Source organism: Panulirus ornatus, chromosome 19, assembly GCF_036320965.1.
Source record: "Panulirus ornatus isolate Po-2019 chromosome 19, ASM3632096v1, whole genome shotgun sequence".
Lineage (NCBI taxonomy): Eukaryota > Metazoa > Arthropoda > Malacostraca > Decapoda > Palinuridae > Panulirus > Panulirus ornatus.
Window position 1 is genome coordinate 55,046,601 of NC_092242.1, and position 25,128 is coordinate 55,071,728.

The window sequence follows — 25,128 nt, forward strand, 5'->3', positions numbered from 1 at the left end:
CTCAGAATAGAGACCCCCAAAGGCAATAATATAATTCCTGTACTTTTTGATACACGAAAATTATACACTGAAACACTAGTTAAATATAAAAAAGTGGCTCATTCTTTATGTGTTACAAGAGAGAAATGTAGAAGCAGAATGGGAAATGATGCTGGAAATTGGGCTGTCATACTCTTTTGGTTTTAATGTAGTGTGGAAGAGGTGGTACCCGAGTGAGAGGCTTGTGTGTGTGTGTGTGTGTGTGTGTGTTTGTGTGTGTGTGTGTTGTTTTTCCTGGATTTGATAGCGATCAGCAGCTGAAGCTCAGTACGTCAGAAGCGGAACCATGCGTTAAGAAAAGAAAAAGTACGAGTCTTCTGGCTTGTTGGTTATATGGGTTTTACTAAGGCCTATCGGTAGGTAAGATCAGTAATTACGGTTAGTTAACGTCAGGTTATAACCACTCATCGAAATATCACGAACACCAGAAAGTGGTTAAGATGCTTCTGAAGCCATACACGCTCTTACCGCTTTCGTGGCCCCTGAAGAATCTTGTGGTGGAGCGACGCGTTTGATTCTATTGGGCGTTGTCGATCTGCGCCCTGATTGGTCCTCCGCCTCTTCTAGGACCGCCTCGCCCATTGTTTCGCGAGCCAACGGTTCTCTTAGGTTCAGTGAAGTTCCTGTTGCTATTTGGAATATCTTTACAAATCGTCTTGTCAAAAACTGACATCAGTTGATCTGATCTTTTCTCGGAAAAATGTATATTGCCTGAGATGCACTCTGAAAATCGAGGATAGTTGGAAAACGTTAACCTTAATAGTCTCACCCCGTCTCTCATATTTGCCTGATGAATAGCCCTGTAATGCTTGGAATGTTTGAATGTCCTCCATTTAAAGGAATTTTTGTATGGAGCGTCACAATGCAGGCTATTTATGTGAGTGTTCGTGCGTGGGATATGGATAGTGACGGTAGTAATGTCTGGTTGGGTTTCTCTCGCTCATGAGAAGCACCAGATAAGTACCTCCGAATTTATTCATAGTTTCCTTATTCGTTACGTCGATGCTGTTATGGTTAGTGTTGCTGGCTACTAATCCACTGCTCCTGGTTCGATTTCTTATGGGGACATAAGGCTCTCAGCTCACCCTGCTGTTCATCCTTCCTCTGGTTGGTAGATAAATGGGCACCAAATTCAGCTGGGGTAAAGCACCACAGCCTTGACAAGCCCGAGCCATCCGACAGCCTGTAGCTCAGCTCGAGTTAACGATAACTACGTAGAGGTGTCCGTGTCCGGGGACATTGCCTTATTGACAGGCTTAATGAACCTATCAAAGGTGACCATGGCGGGCAACATGGCCCTTACTGATAGGCCACTGAGTCGACCAAGTATTGGTACCTTACGTTTCAGTCAACTATGAAAAAAGATGTTTGATAACATTTTGATGACAAAAGTTACCCGAGTGTTTCGATAAGCGACTGTTGACGAAAGTTCGCCTACAGCGGTGATAGCGTATCATACACATGGACTTTGTTTACCATGAGACGCGTTATGGTGGCTTCCCTCCTTTTGATTGCTCTCCATTATAAACTTTATACACCTTACGTTATTGATTGTAATGGTATGTTCATATCGCATTACTATATATGCCTATAGATGTACACAAGTTATAGCCCAGCGGAAACACATGACTGCGATACTATCGAAACTCGAGATCATTATATTTATAGTCTTTGTGGTTGTCGTTCCATTACCATGATGGAAATTTCAACCACAAAATGCTGTAGCAGCAAATCAATATGTTTTAGTGTTAGCCGAGCACGGAAATTTTTAGCAGCAGATAAGTTTTGGTTATTTGGTGTATATGTCTGGTAGGTATACGTATCGTTTTTGTATGTTTGAACGTTATCCTTTGTTTTCAGATAATCATACACCTTAGTACGAGGATGTATCATCATGGATAATGTATGTGAAGTGGAACAGAATCTTCCCTTATCATGTAAATGGCCAGATTTCATCCAATAATTTACAGGAAGTTCGTGAAGTTGCTCAACCCTCATGTACTTCCTCAAGTGGCAGTAGAGACTAGGCTCTGTGAGGATGACTTACGTCAGGTTACCATAGCCAGGCCCGGAGGGAATCTAGTCCTCGGAGCCAGGGCTAAGTCCCTCATTTTACGTCTTACATGTTGACGACAACCCCTTTTGCCCTCACTTCCTCATACCTTCCTGCCTCAGGAGTTCCCATCTCACTTCGGTAGGGCTCCCAAGGCGCTCAGGGAGGTGGCCACATCCACCAGGCGGAACCGCAGGTCATATAGTATTGTGATACTGTGTGAGTGTATCGGTGTTGTGGGGTGAGTACGGGACGCGTGAGCAGTGTCTCGACGGTACTTGTATCGTGGGCACCAAGGACCCTCCTCCTCACCAGTACTGTATGATACTTGACGTATGTTCCCCGTTGTGTATGAGTTACGTTGCTGTTTTAAGTTGGGATCATCGTTTTGTAAGTCGTAAAAAATAAAAAAAAAAGAAAAAAAGAGACAAGGGCCCTTAAGACCGCCGGAAGTGCCCCCTCCTCGTTCCCAAGATGGGGTGGGCCAGGTAATCAGCCACATGCATCAAAAACACTTGCACACACTTCACTCTTCTCTTCCATTTCAAGCTATCCCTTCCCCTATCCTACCTCCTCTTTAATTACCCTACTAAAAAAAAGAAAAAAGAAATGCCCTAGGGTCCTTGCTGGCTCTGGACGTCCCTTAGTCGTAGCGTACATGCCCTCCATGTAAAGCTCGTCAGTCTGTCTCAGATATCGACCTGCACGTGCCTCCGGAGGCCCAACGCTAGTTAAACCTCATTAAAGAAGTGAAGAAAGGCTTCCGGAAAGTTTGAATACCATGGTTCTGGTGGAGTGGAGTCACGGCGGTTTTACGAAATGTTTGAAATTGACATCAGTCGAGGTTGGTTGGTTGGTTGGTTGGTTGGTGCGGCATTATCATCTAGACTGTCAGGGTCGTTATAAATTAGGGTGTCAACATCAAGTTACGCCCACCACTCGGAAAATCCTAAACACCTTCTTCAGATGGTGAAGAGTAATCTAAGACCATATACACTATCACTAGCCACATGCACTATCACTAGCCACATACACTATCACTAGCCACATGCACTATCACTAGCCACATACACTATCACCAGCCACATGCACTATCACTAGCCACATACACTATCACTAGCCACATACACTATCACTAGCCACATGCACTATCACTAGCCACATACACTATCACTAGCCACATGCACTATCACTAGCCACATACACTATCACCAGCCACATGCACTGTCACTAGCCACATACACTATCACTAGCCACATGCACTATCACTAGCCACATACACTATCACCAGCCACATGCACTATCACTAGCCACATACACTATCACTAGCCACGTGCACTATCACCAGCCACATACACTATCACTAGCTACATACACTATCACTAGCCTCATGCTCTATCACTAGCCACATGCACTATCACTAGCCTCATGCACTATCACTAGCCACATGCACTATCATTAGCCGCATGCACTATCACTAGCCACATGCACTATCACTAGCCGCATACACTATCACTAGCCAAATGCACTATCACTAGCCACATACACTATCGCTAGCCACACACACTGTCACTATCCACATGCACTAACAGTAACCACATACACTATCACTAGCCACATACACTATCACTAGCCACATACATTATCGCTAGCCACATACAATATCTAGCCACATACACTATCACTAGCCACGTACATTATCACTAGCCACATGCACTATCACTAGCCACATACACTATCACAAGCCACATGCTCTATCAGTAACCACATACACTTACTAGCCACATGCACTATCACTAGCCACATGCACTATCAGTAACCATATACACTCACTAGCCACATGCACTATCAATAGCCACATGCACTATCAGTAACCATATACACTCACTAGCCACATGCACTATCACTAGCCACATGCGCTGTCACTAGGGATGTGACCTGTGCAGTCGATTTGATGCATTTTACACCGTCACATGTGCAGTAACTAATTCCATCAGAAATGGTAAGGATTTTGAACCTTTGTATGGCTAAATATTGGTTGGACGTAAAGCAAATAGATAAATAGACATGAAGTGTACATATATGAAATCTTCACCAACCTTTCCCTAAAGGTTTGAGATTAATATATTTCTCTTTGTAACTTGTAGTGCCTTAGCGTTATTTCTTTTATGCTTTTGCTGTTACTGCCATCTGTCGACGAAACTCCTTGATAACTACATAAATAGATATCATTTGAGAGCATCGGGGGAATAGATATGTTAGTTATAATGGATGGAACAACTCATCTTGTTTGTAACAGAGTATGAGGACTTTATGGTCTTACAAGACACTTGCTACCTCGGTGAGGTGTCTCCTGTTTTCCTTGTCTGTCTCCTTTCTAGTGCGTTCTTCGCGAACTGCATTTCGTATGTGCCATCCTCTAGATATCCTTTTATAGTTACTCTAGAAGTATATGTTATTATTATTATCTTTCGCGTCCTTCACATGGTCAGCTGTAAACAAGTATGCATTTACGAATAACTTTAAGAAATGTTTTCACCTGAAACTTCATGAATTATATTCGCTGAGTTATTTTTGGACTGAAAAGAAATCGTTTGAAGGAACATGGTCGTGGATTTTCATATCAGATTGGTCAACCCTTTCAGATGAGAATGTTCAGAACCGTCTTCCTTTCATTCCTTTGCCCGCATCACACAGTTATACGCACATGGTCGCAGCACTTGGAAGAGAGTTTGACATATTTCTAAAAAAAAAAAAAAAAAACTGAAAATCTGTGGGAAATGAAGTGGTTTCATTAGGTCTGTTGATTTTGTAAACATGCTTTACATCATTTAACTATATTTTCGTGATTGTTTTGTGTTTTTCCCGGGTTGGAGTTGTTTACTTGCCTAGTGTTCATGTGCCTTATATTTGTCAACTCCGAAGGTTGAGGAGTCTTCTACCGTGTCTACTAATAGAATGTGATTTCGCAGGTATAGTCATAAGTCTGTAACTCCCAGCACCATAACTTAAAAAGTTACCAGTCCAAGAATGATGTAATCATTTGGATGGGAACTTGTCTTTGACTCGCGTATTACTTTTCCGTAATGACGTCATGCTGAACGTGATGGCAGCCTGACTGTGGTGTGTCTGGCAGGGGGTAATTCCACACCATCAACCTTCATGCTCACTGTGGGATGACCCAGTAGCTTAGTCCATGCTCGTCCTGAGCCCCCTCCTCCCTCCCTCACTAATGCTGTTACGACCCACCTGTAGCCAGCATGTTGCTCGTCATGAGCTGCGCATCCCACTGGAGCCACCCGCGTGTAGCCTAGTACATCACTATTTTTGATGCGCGCTCTCTCTCTCTCTCTCTTGCTTGCTACCCTCCAAAATAACGTTAAGGTTGTTGATAAGTTTTTCCTGGCACGTTTGTCAGTCAAGCCACGTAGGTAGAGAGGACAGGGTTCCATTAGTCACGTCAGTGTGTTGTAAACCACTTTAGCTTCGACGATGTTAGGGTGTCACTCAGATGTAAATTTAACTTCAGGTGTACCTCGGCTGTTATCAAGTGCTCTTCCTTTGCTAAGTGGTGTTGACAGCTTCTCAAACGGCCAGTATTAGTCATGTGATCTCGGTGTCTTACCGTGTGATGCATTCTGGCTGGTATGAAGTAGTTTATTTTTACATATTAAGTCAGGGGCGGAAGTGTCAGTTCAATCTTTCATGTGTATTTAGTGTTTAGAGACCCAGTTGAGCTCATGAAGACCTATAAGATATATACAGCGTAGTAAGGTAAGCAGGGTTAGTTTACACAGATCAATCAAGGTTTGGTAAGACTGAATTAGGTCAGGCAGGTGTGGTCGTGTTGCTGAGGAAGAACTCCTGGGAGTTTATCTTGTTATTGCCAAGATAAACTTCAGATTGGAATTTTATCTGAGAAAATGTGATGTAGACTGAGTGATCGATGTGCCTGGACGTGCTTCTTTGATTCTGCCGATGCGGTGGCAAGTAACCATGTACAGTACCAGGTTGTAAAACTGGACCGTGAAGGAGGAAAGACACCTCGATCATTCGTATCTTGTCCGTGCATCTGTTTTTGACGGATGACGAACAGTATGTCTCTCATGACGAGTTGTCACATGCGATTATCCAAGTACAGTTGCTATGGTTGTAGTCCAGTTATTATAGAGGGATATCGAGTATACTTCTATATAAGTCCATTGGTCACATGGATATTCTATTGCGTTAAATATAAAGCAGTACATAGACCTAGCAACCTGTGACATCATTGATATGTAAGATGATATTGTGGGCCTAATCGTCAGTATCCTGTGATCAACAGTGAATGTGAAGCGTCTGGGGTAAACCATGGAAAGGTCTGTGTGGCCTGGATGTGGATAGGGAGCTGTGGTTTCGGTGCAATACGCATGACAGTTAGAGACTGAACGAACGTGGCTTTTTTTTTTTTCTGTTTTCCTGGCGCTACCTCGCTGAAGCAGGGGGTAGCGATGATATATACGAGTGGATGGGCCATTCGTCTGTTTCCTGGCGCTACCTTCGTTGAGCGGGAAACAGCGATTAAGTAAAATACATATATGATTATATATGTATATATATATATATATATATATATATATATATATATATATATATATATATATATATAATGATTTTCTGATTTTTTTATTGAAATTAAAAGAAAAAAGTAATCTAACATGACACCTGAGCCATATGCAGATGCTGTGTAGTTACGTTATAGCGGACTGAAAATTTGAGAGGAAGTAAGAGAGTTAGAGAGAATAGCCTGAGAAGAGGTCAGGCAACTGCGGAGCCTCACACTCAGGAGTGAAAAGCTCTGGAGTGTTGGAGAGAAGTATGTCAACACACTAGACGTATTCATCTGCCGCTGGCTATAATTCCACTTGCATTGGAAAGTTTCACTTCCACTCTAAATCTGGGTCAACCTTGTGTGCGGAATGTAAAGCGCAAAGAAGGACATTTGCAAGCGCTATAATTTTATGCTCCGCCTAACTTGTATTGTTGCGCTAGTCTTTACGGAACACACGTTTAAAAGGGAAGTTTTAGGAAAGCTGAGATTTACTGTAGCTGTAGGTAGATGAACAGAAAGCAAATGTGGATAGTACTTGCGTTGTAATTACCGAACTCGCGGTGACATGTCACCCGTTTAGATTATCGTAATCACCGTTGAACTCCACTGTATCTTACGTAAGCGGTGTCAGTTTTAGAGCACATTAACGCTCACCGTTGTGAACTAGTCTTACTTTAATGGTCTCTCTCTCTCTCTCTCTCTCTCTCTCTCTCTCTCTCTCTCTCTCTCTCTCTCTCTCTCTCTCCCCAGACCAGAAATAATCCCAAATGAAACGAGTTTTTGACCAGCGGTGCGAGGTTTTGTGTCGCTGCACCAGGTGAACTTGGCAAGACGTACTTGACATTCAGGTCGTAATGAGTGGCGTCCAAGGTCTTCTGAGGCGACGTTTCTGGGGCAGGACCGACCGTCCTCCGCGTGAGGCCGAGGAGTAAGGTGCTGCTCCATATTGCTCCGGTGCTGTTGGAGAAAGCCATCAGTACATTATGTACCTGAGCATGCCAGTTCCAGAGAGGCGACAACTGTACAAGATTAACCCTTGGCAGTTCCTCGGCAGTATTGATCTTTGGTAGCATACTTGGGAGATGTCCTCACTAGGCTCAGGACTGATATAGACTAGCGACCAGGATTGCCAGCCGCCGGACATTACTGGGGGATGGTAGAGGCTTTGGTCAGAACCAGTGTACAGATATCTGCTAATATAGTGAGGTTCATGGTGGTGGGTAAAGTTTCAACGTAGGTGGACGATATTTGATGAAGCCACACTTCAGCCGTTTGATATCTTTGATTGTTCCTTGCAACACCGAGTGATACTATGAACTGCTTTCACATGTAAGTCAATAATTTACGACGCCAAATGTTTTCATTACTACTGAGTGAGTGCCTTTAGTATTATCTTCAGTTTTTAGTGGGAGGCGTGCCTTTAGTATTACTATATGAGTACTTTCAGTATTACTGGGTTATGTACCTTCCGTGTTAATGGGTGACTGCTTTCAGTATTACTGGATGACTGCAGACAGTTTTACTGGATGAGTGCCGTCAGTATTACTGGATGAGTGCAGTTTTACTGGGTGAGTGCCGTCGGTATAACTGGATGTGTGTTAAAGGATGAATACCTACATTATAACCGGTGGAGTTTCTTCAGTATTAAAGGGTGAATACCTTCAGTATTAGTGGGTGAGTACCTTCAGTATTAAAGGATGGATACTTACAGTATAACTGGATGAGTTTCTTCAGTATTAAAGGATGAATACCTACATTATAACTGGATGAGTTTCTTCAGTATTAGAACGTGAATACCTTCAGTATTAGTGGGTGAGTACCTTCAGTATTATTGGGTGGCTACTGTCAGCATTACTAGGGTGAGTGACGCCAGTATGGCCGTTCCGGGAGGCTAACAAGCAGTAAATGATTATATCGTTCAAGTACGTTATGTGTAATAAATACACAATACTAACAGTGGGAAGTAATTATATTGATATTTACCTGTTCAAACAAGATAATGTTCAGTCGTACCTAACTAGCTGTTTAAAAAGCTTCAGCATTTTGCATAGGTCACCCCAATCTAATTTTTCATTAAAAAATCAAGAATTTTATAAATTCCATGGAATATTTTGCTTGATAGTTCTAGATTTTCTTGGCTCCCAGGTTAGGGTAAATGTCACAGTAGTACGAATTCAGTTGGTTCATATGTCCGGGGCCACTGAAAGATTTGATTTCAATAAAGAAAAATTCATTAATAATGGAACCCCACCTACAATACTGCATGTATGCAGCTGACCTCGCACATGACTTCATCACGTAACACAATGATGTTTATCTTAACAAAGTTTAGCAGACTCATTTAACCTTTTGATCTGAAGGCATTCTTTATATAATCTGTTATTCTAAATCTACCTTAATCTGGTGGCATTCTTTATTTTTTTTTATATATTTTTTTAGTGTACTTTGTCGCCGTCTCCCGCGTTAGCAAGGTAGCGCAAGGCTTCTTTATATTATTTGTTATTCTAAACTTAGCACAATTATTACTTTTAAGTGAAATGCTCGTGTATCCTTCAGCAAAGGAAATCTATCTTGTGTTGTCTTCCGTACGTTTTCCATTCCATTTCATTTATGTTTCCTTCTGTTATCATTTAAGGTACAGTCTTTACTCTTATCTCAGTATGCATGTTATCCTACGCTGCAGACTTCACTTAACCAAGTTAACTCTTACTATCTTCATTTTTCAGTGTCTCCTCTCAAAATATCCTTGACATTATTATTTCTCTTAACTCAGGTGTATCCCTCTTTTTTTTCCATAGTAACAGCCAAGACATATCCAACCAATCAGCAACTGCATTAACTCTTAAAATTTTGCCCCCTATTTCCCCGACTCCAAATCAGTTTTTATAAAAATTTGCCCCTTATTTTCCCGATTCCATATCGGAGTTTGTAAAATTTTGCCCCTTATTTTCCTGATTCCAAATCGGAGCTTCTCCAGAATTTTGCCCCTTATTTTCCTGATTCCAAATCGGGAGTTTCTCCAGAATTTTGCCCCTTATTTTCCTGATTCCAGATCGGAGTTTCTCCAAAATTTTTCCCCTTATTTTCCTGATTCCAAATCGGTGTTTCTATAAAATTTTGCCCCTTATTTTCCCGATTTCGAATCGGAGTGTCCTGTGTGAGATACCAGCAGCACACTACAACAATGGGTTACATGCATTGGCTTGGGTTGGGGTTGTGGGGGTGAGGAAAGGGAGTGGCCGGGATTAGGCTAGGTGTCCGTTAGATGAAAGTTGTTTGCCCCTGCCATGGTGTAGACCAGTGGGTCTTCTGTTTATTGTCTTGTTGCTGAAGCTGTTTGTTTATGTTACGCGTGTAGAGTTTACTCTACATTTTCCCCTGCCAGGAGGGAGGGGCATCATCTGTCTGGTTATCACATGATAAAGTCACTAGCTGGGACGCGTCAAGGTCGTGCGCAGTGCCTGGCCCGCCTTCCTCGTGTGTTACCGTATATTTCACATTTTTCATGGACTTTGTTGTCATGCTCGTATGGTGCTGGATTTTAGATTAAGACTGTTGACTGCAGATTCATTGTTGAGCTTGAGATCTGAACATACACGAAAAACCTAATCACAAAGCACGTCGTAAAGTACGTAAATCGTGAAGTAGTTGTTCGTGAAGGCCCTGATAAGCAGTAGCCATCTTGCCTTTTTACATTCGATATGTTTGATGTGCAGCTGTCCACGTAGGTGCTTCCGCCACTGATATCAGAAAGTAGTGAGACTCATCTGACCTTGTGTAAAGATGACAAAGAAATTGTTGATCTCAATATCGGCCAGAGTGGAATTCTTCGTGTGTGTTTTTTTTTGTGTGGTGATGACGTCATACGATAGAGAAGTATTGCCATCATGTGTTCTGCTTTCTTTCCTCCCGTCACGGTAGCCCCGTGACCCCTGCTTGCCTGTTGTTATGTTGAACGTTAACACGTAGTGCCAAGCTTCAGTGACAGCGGATTTGCGTTAATGAAGTCGTGTGTGATTTTTTGTGTTGTTAATGAAGTAGTAATGCATTTGATTTGGCAGTCTTTGATAAGGTTAGTTTGTATGAAGACTAACGAAAGATTATAGTGGAGGAAGTGGTGATAGGTGGGTGCAGGTGGGAGCCTCGTCACTCAGGCCCCCACGTCAAAGATAATAGTGGAGGAAGTGGTGATAGGTGGGTGCAGGTGGTAGCCTCGTCACTCAGGCCCCCCCACGTCAAAGCGTCATGTCGGCAAATGTCTCCTCCCTTCACACAACTTCCTACATAGTTATACATGTCAGACACCACCAGCAATGGGCTTCTCCCGGGTTGGCGATGGCCTTGTTGTATGATCTCGTACACTTATCTCTGAGAAAGTTTGCTTGGGGTAATATAGTTATCTCTGGCGTCCGTTTAGGCCAGTTCCAGTCACCTGAGGGTGGTGAGGGTGATGTATGGTTGTAGACAGTGAGTATTTGCTGAGAACTGTTGTTGTTTCTGGGCTTCACGAGGTGGGAGCTATGCCAGGATGGTGATCAGCACTGCCCAGCCCTGACGCGTTACCTTGGGCTGGGTGGGTGGGTGGGAGGGGGATGGATGAATGTGGAGACACACGAGGAGGGTGTGGCAGAGGAACAGGAGTCACGTGTGGCTGCTGAGTTGAGGGAGGCAGCAGGTGAGGGAGTTGTACACATGGCACACGATGGGATGGGTCAGCTAGGGTTGGGTTGTGTGTGTGTGTGTGTGTGTGTGTGTGTGTGTGTGTGTGTGTTTGTGTGGCAGTCACAGCAGCAGGGTAGGTGAGGGAAGGTCAGAGCAGAGGTTGTGTGTGACAGAGTCACTGGTGAGACACAACAACTGTAAGCATGCTTCACCCTCTCCACTATTGATCCCGGCTGCTTATTGGTCCTGGAGTCTTCCATTAACTCCTTCCTGTTGAGAGCCTCCCTCGTGCCCCCTGGCTGTACACCTCCGCCCTGGCCTCTCACTTGGTTATGGTACCGGATGGAACCATACGCTCTCCCCGCCACTATGTACATCTGTATACTCCACTGGTATCGATGTATATATATATATATATATATATATATATATATATATATATATATATATATATATATATATATATATATATATATAAATATATTATCGTATGCGGTTTTGATCCACATGTTCTTTCTCCAGATTTACTAAAATTCCAGTTACGCTGGGAAAGTGTTTCTTTTGTGTGTGTGTGTGTGTGTGTGTGTGCATATTTTCCCATATTTCCTCGCCGTTTCCCGCATTAGCGAGGCAGCGACAGGAACGGTCGAAGAACGGCCCCATTCGTTGACGTCCAGTGTGTCATGTGTAAGGCACCGTAACCAGACCCTCCTGTTCACATCCAGGCCACACAAACTTTTCTATGGTTTCTCCTGACCGCTTTTTATGCCTTGATTTAGTCCATTAACAGCATGTCGACCCCTGTATACCACAACGCTCCATTTCACTCAGGTTTATACGCCTTACACCCTCCTGCATGTTCAGGTCCCGAACACTCATAATCTTTTTCATTCCATCCTGCCATCTCCAGGTGGGTCTCCCCACTTTTCCTTATCCTCTCCACTTTTGACATATACACCCTCCTTGTCAACCTCTTATTACTCATCCTCTCCACACGTCCAAACCATTTCGTCAAGCCTTCTTCAGTTCCCTCAACCATATATATATATATATATATATATATATATATATATATATATATATATATATATATATATATATATATATATATATATGTATATATATATATATATATATATATATATATATATATATATATATATATATATATATATATTTGAAAGAATCACAATTTTGCGCGTGATTAAGTATATTCCTATGAGTCCACCGGGAAAATAAAACACGGTAAGTCCCAAGTGCATTATTACACGAAATTGCACTTGGGAACTTATCGTGTTTCATTTTCCCCGTGGACTCATAGGAATATATATACATACATATTTATATATATATATATATATATATATATTTTTTTTTTTCATACTATTCGCCATTTCCCGCGATAGCGAGGTAGCGTTAAGAACAGAGGACTGGGCCTTTGAGGGAATACCCTCACCTGGCCCCCTTCTCTGTTCCTTCTTTTGGAAAATTAAAATAAACGAGAGGGGAGGATTTCCAGCCCCCCGCTCCGTTCCCTTTTAGTCGCCTTATACGACACGCAGGGAATACGTGGGAAGTATTCTTTCTCCCCTATCCCCAGGGATAATATATATATATATATATATATATATATATATATATATATATATATATATATATATATATATATATATATATATATGCGTGTGTGGACGTGTATGTATATTCATGTGGGTGGGTTGGGATATTCTTTCGTCTGTTTTCTTGCGCTACCTCGCTAAGGCGGGAGACAGCGGCAAAGTATGATAGATATATAAATAGATATATTCCTATGAGTCCCTCGATCAACCCTCCTCACACCACATATTGCCCTCCGACATTTAATATCTATCACATTCACCCTTTTCCGTTCTTTATCATCTGTAGCCCACGCCTGGCATCCCTACCACACGGTCGGCACAGATTCCACACATCCCACACGAGTCTCAAAGCAGCCAGGAGGAAGCATCCCCCTCCACTCCTCCACTATGGCTCCCTTCATCTTCCATGGTTCTGTACGCTGCCATGGCCGCTCTCAGGCATCAAAAACACTTCACCTCCAAGTTCAGACTCACACTCCAACTATCCTGTCTCCTTGCACTGCTGAACTAAAAACCTCGGGATTTTTTTTCACGTTTATTCTAAGCTTTCTCCTTCCGCGCACAATCTCTCGAATTCAGAAACTAACTTTTGCAGTTTCCTGCTCGAATCTGCCACCGACGCCGTTTCGCAAACAGTAATTGACTCTCTCTCTCTCTCTCTCTCTCTCTCTCTCTCTCTCTCTCTGACGTACTACAGAACTGCCTCTCTTCCCAAAACCCTACTAGGCAGTTATCTCCATCACTCCCATATCCCTAAGGATTAAACAGCCATGGTGACATCACACACCCCCTGCCACCACTGACCCACCTTCACCTGGGGCCACTCGCTCTCGCTTTCTATTTACATATACGCGCCTTACTCTTTGGCTCCAAACTCCCCACTGCTTCAGATAGCTTTCTTTCCTGACCATACATTCGGAACACCCACAAGTCAGATGTCAACTCTCATACTTTCTTATATCAGATCCATAAGGAGAGAGAGAGAGAGAGAGAGAGAGAGAGAGAGAGAGAGAGAGAGAGAGAGAGAGAGAGAGAGAGAGAGCTGGAATAACCACAAGGGACTTACGAGATTCTTCTGATTCTTTAAGTATATCTCACACAAAGTCATCAAATCGAACACTTGATATACATATCCTCCTCTACCCCTCCTGAAATCACATTAATCCTGTCTAGTCTGATGCTCTTTACATGGCCCACCCCATACAACTTAACAGTTACAGTCAACTAACTTATACCACTGTAGTTCGAACATTTACATTTGTACTTTGCCTTTATACAGTGGGGTTTTCCAGGCATTCCGTCAACCCTCATGCATCTCACCATAATTCGTATATACGATGAAAATCCTTAATAAAAGATGAGCAACCTTGTCATACCCTTACGTAAGAAATTCAGCTGAAATCTCATCAACTCTAGGTGCATAGCCACACTGTCTCACTCCCTCACTTCGCATACGTCCACTTTCAAAATGCCCCCACTTCAACAGTCCTTCAAAATACTTACCCCATCTCCTATTCAGCTCACCTCTGTCTCTTACCATTCCCCATTTCCCTTCTCTACTAATGCTTCCATTAGTTCTCATGTTTCCCTCACACTCATAACTTACTGATACTCATTCACTCCAACCTCATTTGCCTCCTTTTTCAGCCCAACCTTCTTCCTTATGACCTCTTATGAACTCTTGCCGCTTTCTTTTGTACATCTCTCAATCTTTCTCTCTCCTTCTCTTGAAGTAACGCCCATAAACCTTTGTTTTCTCTTTCACTAACGACTTAACTTCATTCCAGCACTTTGTGCTCTTTATTGCATGCCCACCTTCCGCATACCACACATTTCTCTCGCAAACGTAAGCAGTGCTTTCGTAAATACCTCCCATTCCTCGCCTACCCCCGAGCTTTACGTACTGTCACCTCTTCCTCTTCTACACTGGATCTTTCTTGGTATCCTCACGCAAGCGTCTTTTCCAAAGTCATTCGCTTCCACCACCTTCCTCCCACCCATGTGATGTCCTCTTTCCATTTAACCTTCACAGACGTTAACCCTCGCCTTGACCATGCAGCATACAGCCCCTTTCAGTACATTCACTTCCAAGAGTCTCTCTTTTTGCGCGCCTTTCACTTCGTACATAATCCAGTAATGCCTTCCTACCATCTTCCCCATTCACCTTTGTATATGTACGTATGTATGACCTTTTTAAACTATGTATTCCCAAACACCAGTTCTTATTGAGCACACAACACCACAAGCTGGTCACCATTTTCATTCACATCGCTAAGGTACCCCTTCCCCCCCGCTCTCCAGTTATATCCTCCACTATCACAATACCCACTATTGAACTTAAATCACCCATCACTCATGCTTTGTCCCTTACATCAAATTGCTGACAGACTCACTCTGTTCCCCCCAGAACATTCGCCTCTCTTCCTCATTCCTCTCATGTCCAGGCGCATAAGCACAAACAGTCACCCATCTCTCGTAATCAACCTCTATTTTTACCAGGTCAGGCTGGGGCTCACCTCCTTACACTCTGCCACGTTGCCACAACTGCTCGAGCACAAGTGCTGCCCCTTCCTTACCTCTCGTCCTCACTCTCACCCATGAACTCTACCTTTAAGACATTCCCAAACCATTCTTCTCCCTTACCCTTGAGCTTAGATTCACTTAAGAGTAAGAACATTCAGTTTCCATTCCTCAAACACACTACTTATGTCTCCCTTCTTTCATTCTGGTTAGATGTACGTACATTCAGACACCCCGGTCTGAGCCTTGCAGGAGGAGGAGGAGGATGTACTTCTCGCTTGGTTCCTTCTGTTGTTGCAGGTTTTAGAAATTTAGGTACAAGAAAGGGTGGATTTCCAACGCTTAGCTCCCACCTCTTTTAGTCGCCTTTTACGATACGCAGGGAATAGGTGGGAAGTATTCTTTCTCCCCTATACCCATATATATATATATATATATATATATATATATATATATATATATATATATATATAATATTTGTGTGTGTGTGTGTGTGTGTGTGTGTGTGTGTGTGTGTGTGTGTGTGTGTGTGTGTAATTACTTACAGGTAATTGCCAATTTGAAGCGTATGGCATTACACTCATGGGGCCCCATCTCGTGATCACTATTTTGTATGTTACGAGAGAGTATTACACTCGTGTCGCCCCATCTTCTTAACCTTGTATGTGTACCATGCCTTTCCTCCTATGTATGTATGTACACACACACACACACACACACACACACACACACACACACACACACACACACACACACCATGCTTATAACATGAGGACGGTCATTAGGATCTGGGAGGTCATGATGGGGTGGTTTATATCATAAGGATGGTCATGTGTGTGTGTGTGTGTGTGTGTATGTGTGTGTGTGTGTGTATGTGTGTGTGTGTGTGTGTGTGTGAGTGTGTGTGTGTGAAACATTCACCTCTGTGCACCCAGGATTCAAACTCAGGTCAAATATTTGACAATCCGTGTACGTCATGGCCGAGCGGACTTTCAAATATTTGACCAGGGTTCGAATTCTGGGCGCAGACAGGCGAATGGTTGACATGGAAGCGTGTGGGCAGTACACAGTAGATGCTTACATGTGTATGTTGCCTTCAGAACAACATCTTAGCAAAATGAAAATCGGAAACATGCAGTCCAATGATGAACTGACACTTGCCTGAAATTTCATGCTGAAAAAACGAGTTAAATCGAATCAGTGCTGAAGGATTGTCACCGTATTTAGGATATATATATATATATATATATATATATATATATATATATATATATATAATGCCTTCAGTGTGCTGAACCTTACATATTACGTAGTGTGCCCTCTGATCCTGAAGTCTGCATATATATATATATATATATATATATATATATATATATATATATATATATATATATATATATATATATATATATATATATATATTTCTCTCATACTATTCGCCATTTCCCGCGTTAGCGCGGTAGCGTTAAGAACAGAGGACTGGGCCTTTGAGGGAATATCCTCACCTGGCCCCCTTCTCTGTTCCTTCTTTTGGAAAATTAGAAAAAAAAAAACGAGAGGGGAGGATTTCCAGCCCCCGCTCCCTCCCCTTTTAGTCGTCTTCTACGACACTACGTAGGGAATACGTGGGAAGTATTCTTTCTCCCTTATCCCATATATATATATATATATATATATATATATATATATATATATATATATATATATATATATATATATATATACATGCACAGTCACCACTGGCAAGAGAAAATGAGAACAGCGAGTACTTTCGTCTGTTACATTTTCAGACACAGAATGTAATAACCGAAAGTACTCACTGTTCTTATTCTCTCTTTCCAGTGGTGATTATGCATATACCTCTTCACGGTGCACACACACACACACACACACACACACACACACACACACGAACGTTGTCCATTTTCTTCCGTTGTGTACATTATCACATTATAGAAAACGTAGTTCAGAACATACTCTTACATGCTTCTAATATCAGTAGCTTCCTGGGCTTTCCCCTTCCCCCAGCCCAGGCCAATATGCCGCCTCCTGAATTTACAGCTTTATTAAATTTCTTTTTTTTTTTTTTACCGTGAACATAACAACCTTGCCTCCACTCTGCTCCAGTGTGGACCAGGGAGGAGGGTGCCGGTGGTGTGTACCAGGGAGGAGGGTGCCAGTGATGTGTACTAGGGAGGAGGGTGCCAGTGGTGTGGACCAGGGAGGAGGGTGCCAGTGGTGTGGACCAGGGAGGAGGGTGCCGGTGATGTGTACTAGGGAGGAGGGTGCCGGTGATGTGTACCAGGGAGGAGGGTGCCGGTGGTGTGTACTAGGGAGGAGGGTGCCGGTGATGTGTACCAGGGAGGAGGGTGCCAGTGGTGTGTACCAGGGAGGAGGGTGCCGGTGATGTGTACCAGGGAGGAGGGTGCCAGTGGTGTGTACCAGGGAGGAGGGTGCCGGTGATGTGTACCAGGGAGGAGGGTGCCGGTGGTGTGGACCAGGGAGGAGGGTGCCAGTGATGTGTACCAGGGAGGAGGGTGCCAGTGGTGTGTACCAGGGAGGAGGGTGCCAGTGGTGTGGACCAGGGAGGAGGGTGCCAGTGGTGTGGACCAGGGAGGAGGGTGCCAGTGGTGTGTACCAGGGAGGAGGGTGCCAGTGATGTGTACTAGGGAGGAGGGTGCCAGTGGTGTGGACCAGGGAGGAGGGTGCCAGTGGTGTGTACCAGGGAGGAGGGTGCCAGTGATGTGTACTAGGGAGGAGGGTGCCAGTGGTGTGGACCAGGGAGGAGGGTGCCAGTGGTGTGGACCAGGGAGGAGGGTGCCAGTGATGTGTACCAGGGAGGAGGGTGCCAGTGGTGTGGACCAGGGAGGAGGGTGCCGGTGGTGTGTACTAGGGAGGAGGGTGCCGGTGATGTGTACCAGGGAGGAGGGTGCCAGTGGTGTGTACCAGGGAGGAGGGTGCCGGTGATGTGTACCAGGGAGGAGGGTGCCGGTGGTGTGTACTAGGGAGGAGGGTGCCGGTGATGTGTACCAGGGAGGAGGGTGCCAGTGGTGTGTACCAGGGAGGAGGGTGCCGGTGATGTGTACCAGGGAGGAGGGTGCCAGTGGTGTGTACCAGGGAGGAGGGTGCCGGTGATGTGTACCAGGGAGGAGGGTGCCGGTGGTGTGGACCAGGGAGGAGGGTGCCGGTGATGTGTACCAGGGAGGAGGGTGCCAGTGGTGTGTACCAGGGAGGAGGGTGCCGGTGATGTGTACCAGGGAGGAGGGTGCCAGTGGTGTGTACCAGGGAGGAGGGTGCCGGTGATGTGTACCAGGGAGGAGGGTGCCGGTGGTGTGGACCAGGGAGGAGGGTGCCGGTGGTGTGTACCAGGGAGGAGGGTGCCGGTGGTGTGTACCAGGGAGGAGGGTGCCGGTGGTGTGGACCAGGGAGGAGGGTGCCGGTGGTGTGGACCAGGGAGGAGGGTGCCGGTGGTGTGGACCAGGGAGGAGGGTGCCAGTGGTGTGGACCAGGGAGGAGGGTGCCGGTGGTGTGGACCAGGGAGGAGGGTGCCGGTGGTGTGGACCAGGGAGGAGGGTGCCAGTGGTGTGTACCAGGGAGGAGGGTGCCGGTGGTGTGGACCAGGGAGGAGGGTGCCGTTGTATGGAGGGTGAGGAGTTCTGTGGTGCCCGCCATCACCACACACACACACAGTAGACACACGAGTCATGGAGTGATGACGGAGGTCATACGAGTGAATGAAGAAGTTTGCGTGTGCTGTGAGGCGTGACCTTCCTCGCCAGGGATGTGTAGCACGAGAGGAAACAGGTGAAGTGTTCCAGGTGAAAAAGAAGTGAAAAAGGAGGGCGATGGTGGAGGGAGGGGTAGGTGGAGGGAGAGAGGAAAGGGGCCTGGTATACAAGGTTGAGGAGGCTCATTACTGGAGCGTTCCGTGAAGGAGGGCTCTTGTGGACCTCACCGGGGCACACTCCACACCTGACACACCACCACCTTATACCTGATACAACACCACCTTATACCTGATACAACACCACCTTTTGCCTGATACAACACCACCTTATACCTGATACAACACCACCTTATTCTTGATACACCACCTTATACCTGATACAACACCACCTTATACCTGTTACAACAACACCTTATACCTGTTACAACACCACCTTATACCTGATACAACACCTTATACCTGACACACTACCACCTTATACCTGATACAACACCACCTTATACCTGATACAACACCACCTTATACCTGATACAACACCATCTTATACCTGTTACAACACCACCTTATACCTGATACAACACCACCTTATACCTGACACACCACCACCTTATACCTGATACAACACCACCTTATACCTGTTACAACAACACCTTATACCTGTTACAACACCACCTTATACCTGATACAACACCTTATACCTGACACACTACCACCTTATACCTGATACAACACCACCTTATACCTGATACAACACCATCTTATACCTGTTACAACACCACCTTATACCTGTTACAACACCACCTTATACCTGACACATCATCACCTTATACCTGTTACAACAACACCTTATACCTGATACAACACCACCTTATACGTGTTACAACACCACCTTATACCTGATACAACACCACCTTATACCTGATACAACACCACCTTATACCTGTTACAACACCACCTTATACCTGATACAACACCACCATATACCTGATACAACACCACCTTATACCTGATACAACACCACCTTATACCTGATACAACACCGCCTTATACCTGATTCAACACCACCTTATTCTTGATACAACACCACCTTATACCTGTTACAACCCCACCTTATACCTGACACAACACCACCTTATACCTGATACAACACCACCTTATAACTGATACAACACCATCTTATTCTTGATACAGCACCACCTTATACCTGATACAACACCATCTTATTCTTGATACACCACCTTATACCTGATACAACACCATCTTATTCTTGATACACCATCTGATACCTGATACAACACCACCTTATACATGATACAACACCATCTTATTCTTGATACACCACCTTATACCTGATACAACACCACCTTATTCCTGATACAACACCACCTTATACCTGATACAACACCACCTTATACCTGACACACTTCTTCCTTCTTCCTAACCTGCACTGGCCCTGTATAGGACCCCCTACCAACTTCTCTGTGGTCTGGTACCATTATAACTCATCAATATTTTATCTTAATCATGGTTTGTTGTGTGTGTGTGTGTGCGTGTGTGTGTGTGTGTGTGTCTGTCTGTGTGTGTGTGTGTGTGTGTAAATAAATAAAGAACGGTTTATTGAATTCAGGCAGCCATTTGGTTGAAAATATGCAGTTGAGGAATTACATTAATTCATCACAAGAGTCAGATCAAGGTGGGGATGTATATATGTACCCTTTGGATAAACACATAAGTCAAGTCTATGTACACAGTACAGGTTTTACACAGCAGTTCTTATGCTTTATATAATATACGTTTGGTGGTGCATATTGTGTTATGTAAAGTTACATACGTGTTGAACTGCTGTAACACTGTCATGACACATATTATGTAATTAACGTATTATGTAATTAATGTATGTAAGTGATGAATAGTTTGTGACACGTTGGTTGCATTACAGTAATACTGTTGATGTTGTTGTACCCATAACTATCGGAAACTAAGCTGTTTGCTCGTTTAGCTCTGCACTTGTTCATGGATTGCTGAGGACATTCACAATAGCAGGTATGGACCACTTTTCGTATATGTACGACCAGTGGTTGGTGATGGTGACGACCACTGGTTGGTGATGGTGACGACCACTGGTTGGTGATGGTGACGACCACTGGTTGGTGATGGTGACGACCACTGGTTGGTGATGGTGATGGTGACGACCACTGGTTGGTGATGGTGACGACCACTGGTTGGTGATGGTGATGACCACTGGTTGGTGATGGTGACGACCACTGGTTGGTGATGGTGACGGGCGTGGGTCAGTGGGGTGTGGTCCTGGGTCACAACTTTCACGGTACGAAGCCCGAAGAATATGGCAGTGTCATGTTGTTTACATTCTTACAAGGCATCGCTAGCTGGTACAAGGTGTCACTGCTCGGTACAAGGCATCGCTAGCTGGTCCAAGGTGTCACTGCTCGGTACAAGGCATCGCTAGCCGGTACAAGGTGTCACTGCTCGGTACAAGGCATCGCTAGCTGGTCCAAGGTGTCACTGCTCGGTACAAGGCATCGCTAGCTGGTACAAGGTGTCACTGCTCGGTACAAGGCATCGCTAGCTGGTACAAGGTGTCACTGCTCGGTACAAGGCATCGCTAGCCGGTACAAGGTGTCACTGCTCGGTACAAGGCATCGCTAGCTGGTCCAAGGTGTCACTGCTCGGTACAAGGCATCGCTAGCCGGTACAAGGTGTCACTGCTCGGTACAAGGCATCGCTAGCTGGTCCAAGGTGTCACTGCTCGGTACAAGGCATCGCTAGCCGGTACAAGGTGTCACTGCTCGGTACAAGGCATCGCTAGCTGGTACATGGAATCATATATTATTATTATTATTATTATTATTATTATTGTTGTTGTTGTTGTTGTTGTTGTTGTTGTTATTATTATTGTTATTATTGTTGTTGTACAACCCAAGACACCCCCCCCCTCCACATCTGGAAGCCGCTGCAGCTCCAAGGCTGAAGCGTGGGTGTAAGATGGCATTACAGCAGTAAGTATGTGTGTCATGTTACCCTAGTGTAGGTGGGGAGCCACACAGTATGTACGTATGTCATGTTACCCTAGTGTAGGTGGGGGTGTGTGGAGCCAAACAGTATATACGTATGTCATATTACCTTAGTGTAGGTAGGGGATGGGGAGCCAAACAGTATATACGTATGTCATATTACCTTAGTGTAGGTAGGGGATGGGGAGCCACACAGTATATACGTATGTCATATTACCTTAGTGTAGGTAGGGGATGGGGAGCCACACAGTATATACGTATGTCATATTACCTTAGTGTAGGTAGGGGATGGGGAGCCACACAGTATATACGTATGTCATATTACCTTAGTGTAGGTAGGGGATGGGGAGCCACATAGTATGTACGTATGTCATGTTACCCTAGTGTAGATGGGGAGCCACACAGTATATACGTATGTCATATTACCTTAGTGTAGGTAGGGGATGGGGAGCCACACAGTATATACGTATGTCATATTACCTTAGTGTAGGTAGGGGATGGGGAGCCACACAGTATATACGTATGTCATATTACCTTAGTGTAGGTAGGGGATGGGGAGCCACACAGTATATACGTATGTCATATTACCTTAGTGTAGGTAGGGGATGGGGAGCCACACAGTATATACGTATGTCATATTACCTTAGTGTAGGTAGGGGATGGGGAGCCACACAGTATATACGTATGTCATATTACCTTAGTGTAGGTAGGGGATGGGGAGCCACACAGTATGTACGTACGTCATGTTCCCCTAGAGTGTAGTGTAGTTGGGGGTGTGTGGAGGGTGTTGAGCTACACACTAGGTCTAGCCGGAACTCTAACACTTGTTTATATTTCTCTTGCAGTGACGTCACGCCTGCTGGGGTTGCCTCCTGATGCCCACCGACATATGCCCAGTGTTTGGTAAGTTGATACATCCTCCGGTGTTGGAGCCGCGCCCCTCACCTCACCCGCTCCTGGCAGGAGGCATGTGTGTGTGTGTGTGTGTGAGGGGGGTTACTACATTGCTGTACCTTACTCAGACGTGGGTACAGTATGTGGTGTCTGGGGAGGATATTACTACACCAATCCACTAAACTGGACGTGCCTGGACGCCTTGTGAGGAGAGGGTGGTGAGGACCAGGGCTGGTCAGGGGTCAGAGGTGGTGGGGAGCACGGCTGGTGAGGGGGTTGTGGTGAGGTGGTTGTGGTGAGGTGGTGGTGGTAGCGAGGTGCCAGTACTGCTCAGGAAGCTACACAGGAAGGCCAGCAGTGGTGAGTGGTAGTCATCATGAGGCACGTACGTACATGGTCAGGGGTTACTCTCTACCTGCACCTGCCACATTAACCTCCCCTCCTGACACTTACACATCCACGACCCTCACACACTCACCACCCTGACACTCCCACACTCCTCCCATTGACCCTGACACTCCCACACCCAACCCCTTGACCCTGACACACCCACGCCCCTCCCCCTGACACTCACACACCCACACCCCTGACACACCCACACCCCTCCCCTTGACACTCACACACCCACACCCCTGACACACCCACACCCCTCCCCCCTGACACTCACACACCCCTCCCCTTGACCCTAACACTTCCACTCCCCTCCCCCTGACACTCCCAGTCCCCTCCCCCTGACATTTCCACACCCCATCTCCCTAATATTCCCACACATCTCCCCAGAAAATTTCTACACGCCTTTCCTTAACATTGCTCCACCCCTCCTGACATTTCCACACTCCTCCCCATGTCATTCTCGTAACCCTTCCCCTAGCATTACCGCATACCCCTCCACACAGAGCCACACTCCCTTCCCTCTGAGATCAACTCATCCCTCTCCCTGACATTTCCCCACTCCTCCCCAGAGAGCCACACTCTCCCAACCCATTACATTCCCCCATCCCTTCCCCTGAGAACCTTGCACCCCTTCCTATGTCAGTCTCACATCCCCCTTCCCCCCACTACAGCCCCTCACTCCTTCCTCTGACATTCCCACACCCCTCCCTCCCAGATCCCCATACCCCTTCCTCTGACGTAGCCGCACCATACACGTGTCACACACACTCAGTACAGTGTTGTACACGTGATCAAGAATATAAGTAGACATATAAGGTCAAGGTTAAAGGTTACAAAGCCTTGTGTTTGCTACTTAATGTTAGTGTGTGTGTGTGTGTGTGTGTGTGTGTGTGTGTGTGTGTGTGTGTGTGTGTGTAATCACCTATTACCTAGTTGTAATTGCCTCATTGTACAACAAGGGGAGGGAGATCTACACTCGTAGGCCCTCGTCTTTTTAACTACCCATGTCGTACAGCTTTGTAAACTGCTGTGTTACACAATCTCCTGACTCAGTGTACTACATCCAGTCATCCATCCTGTACTTCTCTCGTTGTGGTGAACGTGGCTTGAATGTGGGTCACTATGTATGTATGTATATGTATGTAATGTATGTATGTAATTATGTATGCATGTAATGTATGTATGTATGTATGTATGTCATGTATGTATGTATATATGTAATGTATGTATGTATTTAAGTTATGTATGTATGTATGTATGTAAGTATGTAATGTATGTACGTATGTATGTAATTATGAATGTATGTAATGTATGTATGTATATAATGTAATGTATGTATAAATGTATGTATGTAATGTATATATGTATGTAAGTTATGTATGTATGTATGTAAGTATGTAATGTAATGTATGTATATATGTATGTATGTATGTATGTATGTGACCGAAACTCTACGGAAGTAGAAAACCGGATTTACAGGTGCGCTTGTGAGGGCCGGGCCTCCTGAGACAGCGGTGCATGCTGTCCCGGCGCTGGTGCCCCACCTCCTCCTTACATCTGCCTTAACGTTTCTTGCTGGACGTGGTACCCTGGTCTCT

General features: G+C 44.9%; 1 protein-coding gene across 9 annotated transcripts in view; it reads left to right on the top strand.

Moving 5' to 3' along the window:
• The window catches only part of rdgB (retinal degeneration B), a 485,210-nt gene that overhangs the window by 166,207 nt on the left and 293,875 nt on the right, over window positions 1–25,128 (top strand). For all 9 annotated transcript variants that reach the window (XM_071673888.1, XM_071673895.1, XM_071673896.1 and 6 more), the window contains one exon: window positions 23,089–23,146. The gene's annotated coding sequence lies outside the window, so the exon portion shown is untranslated. The remainder of the gene's footprint in view (window positions 1–23,088; window positions 23,147–25,128) is intronic.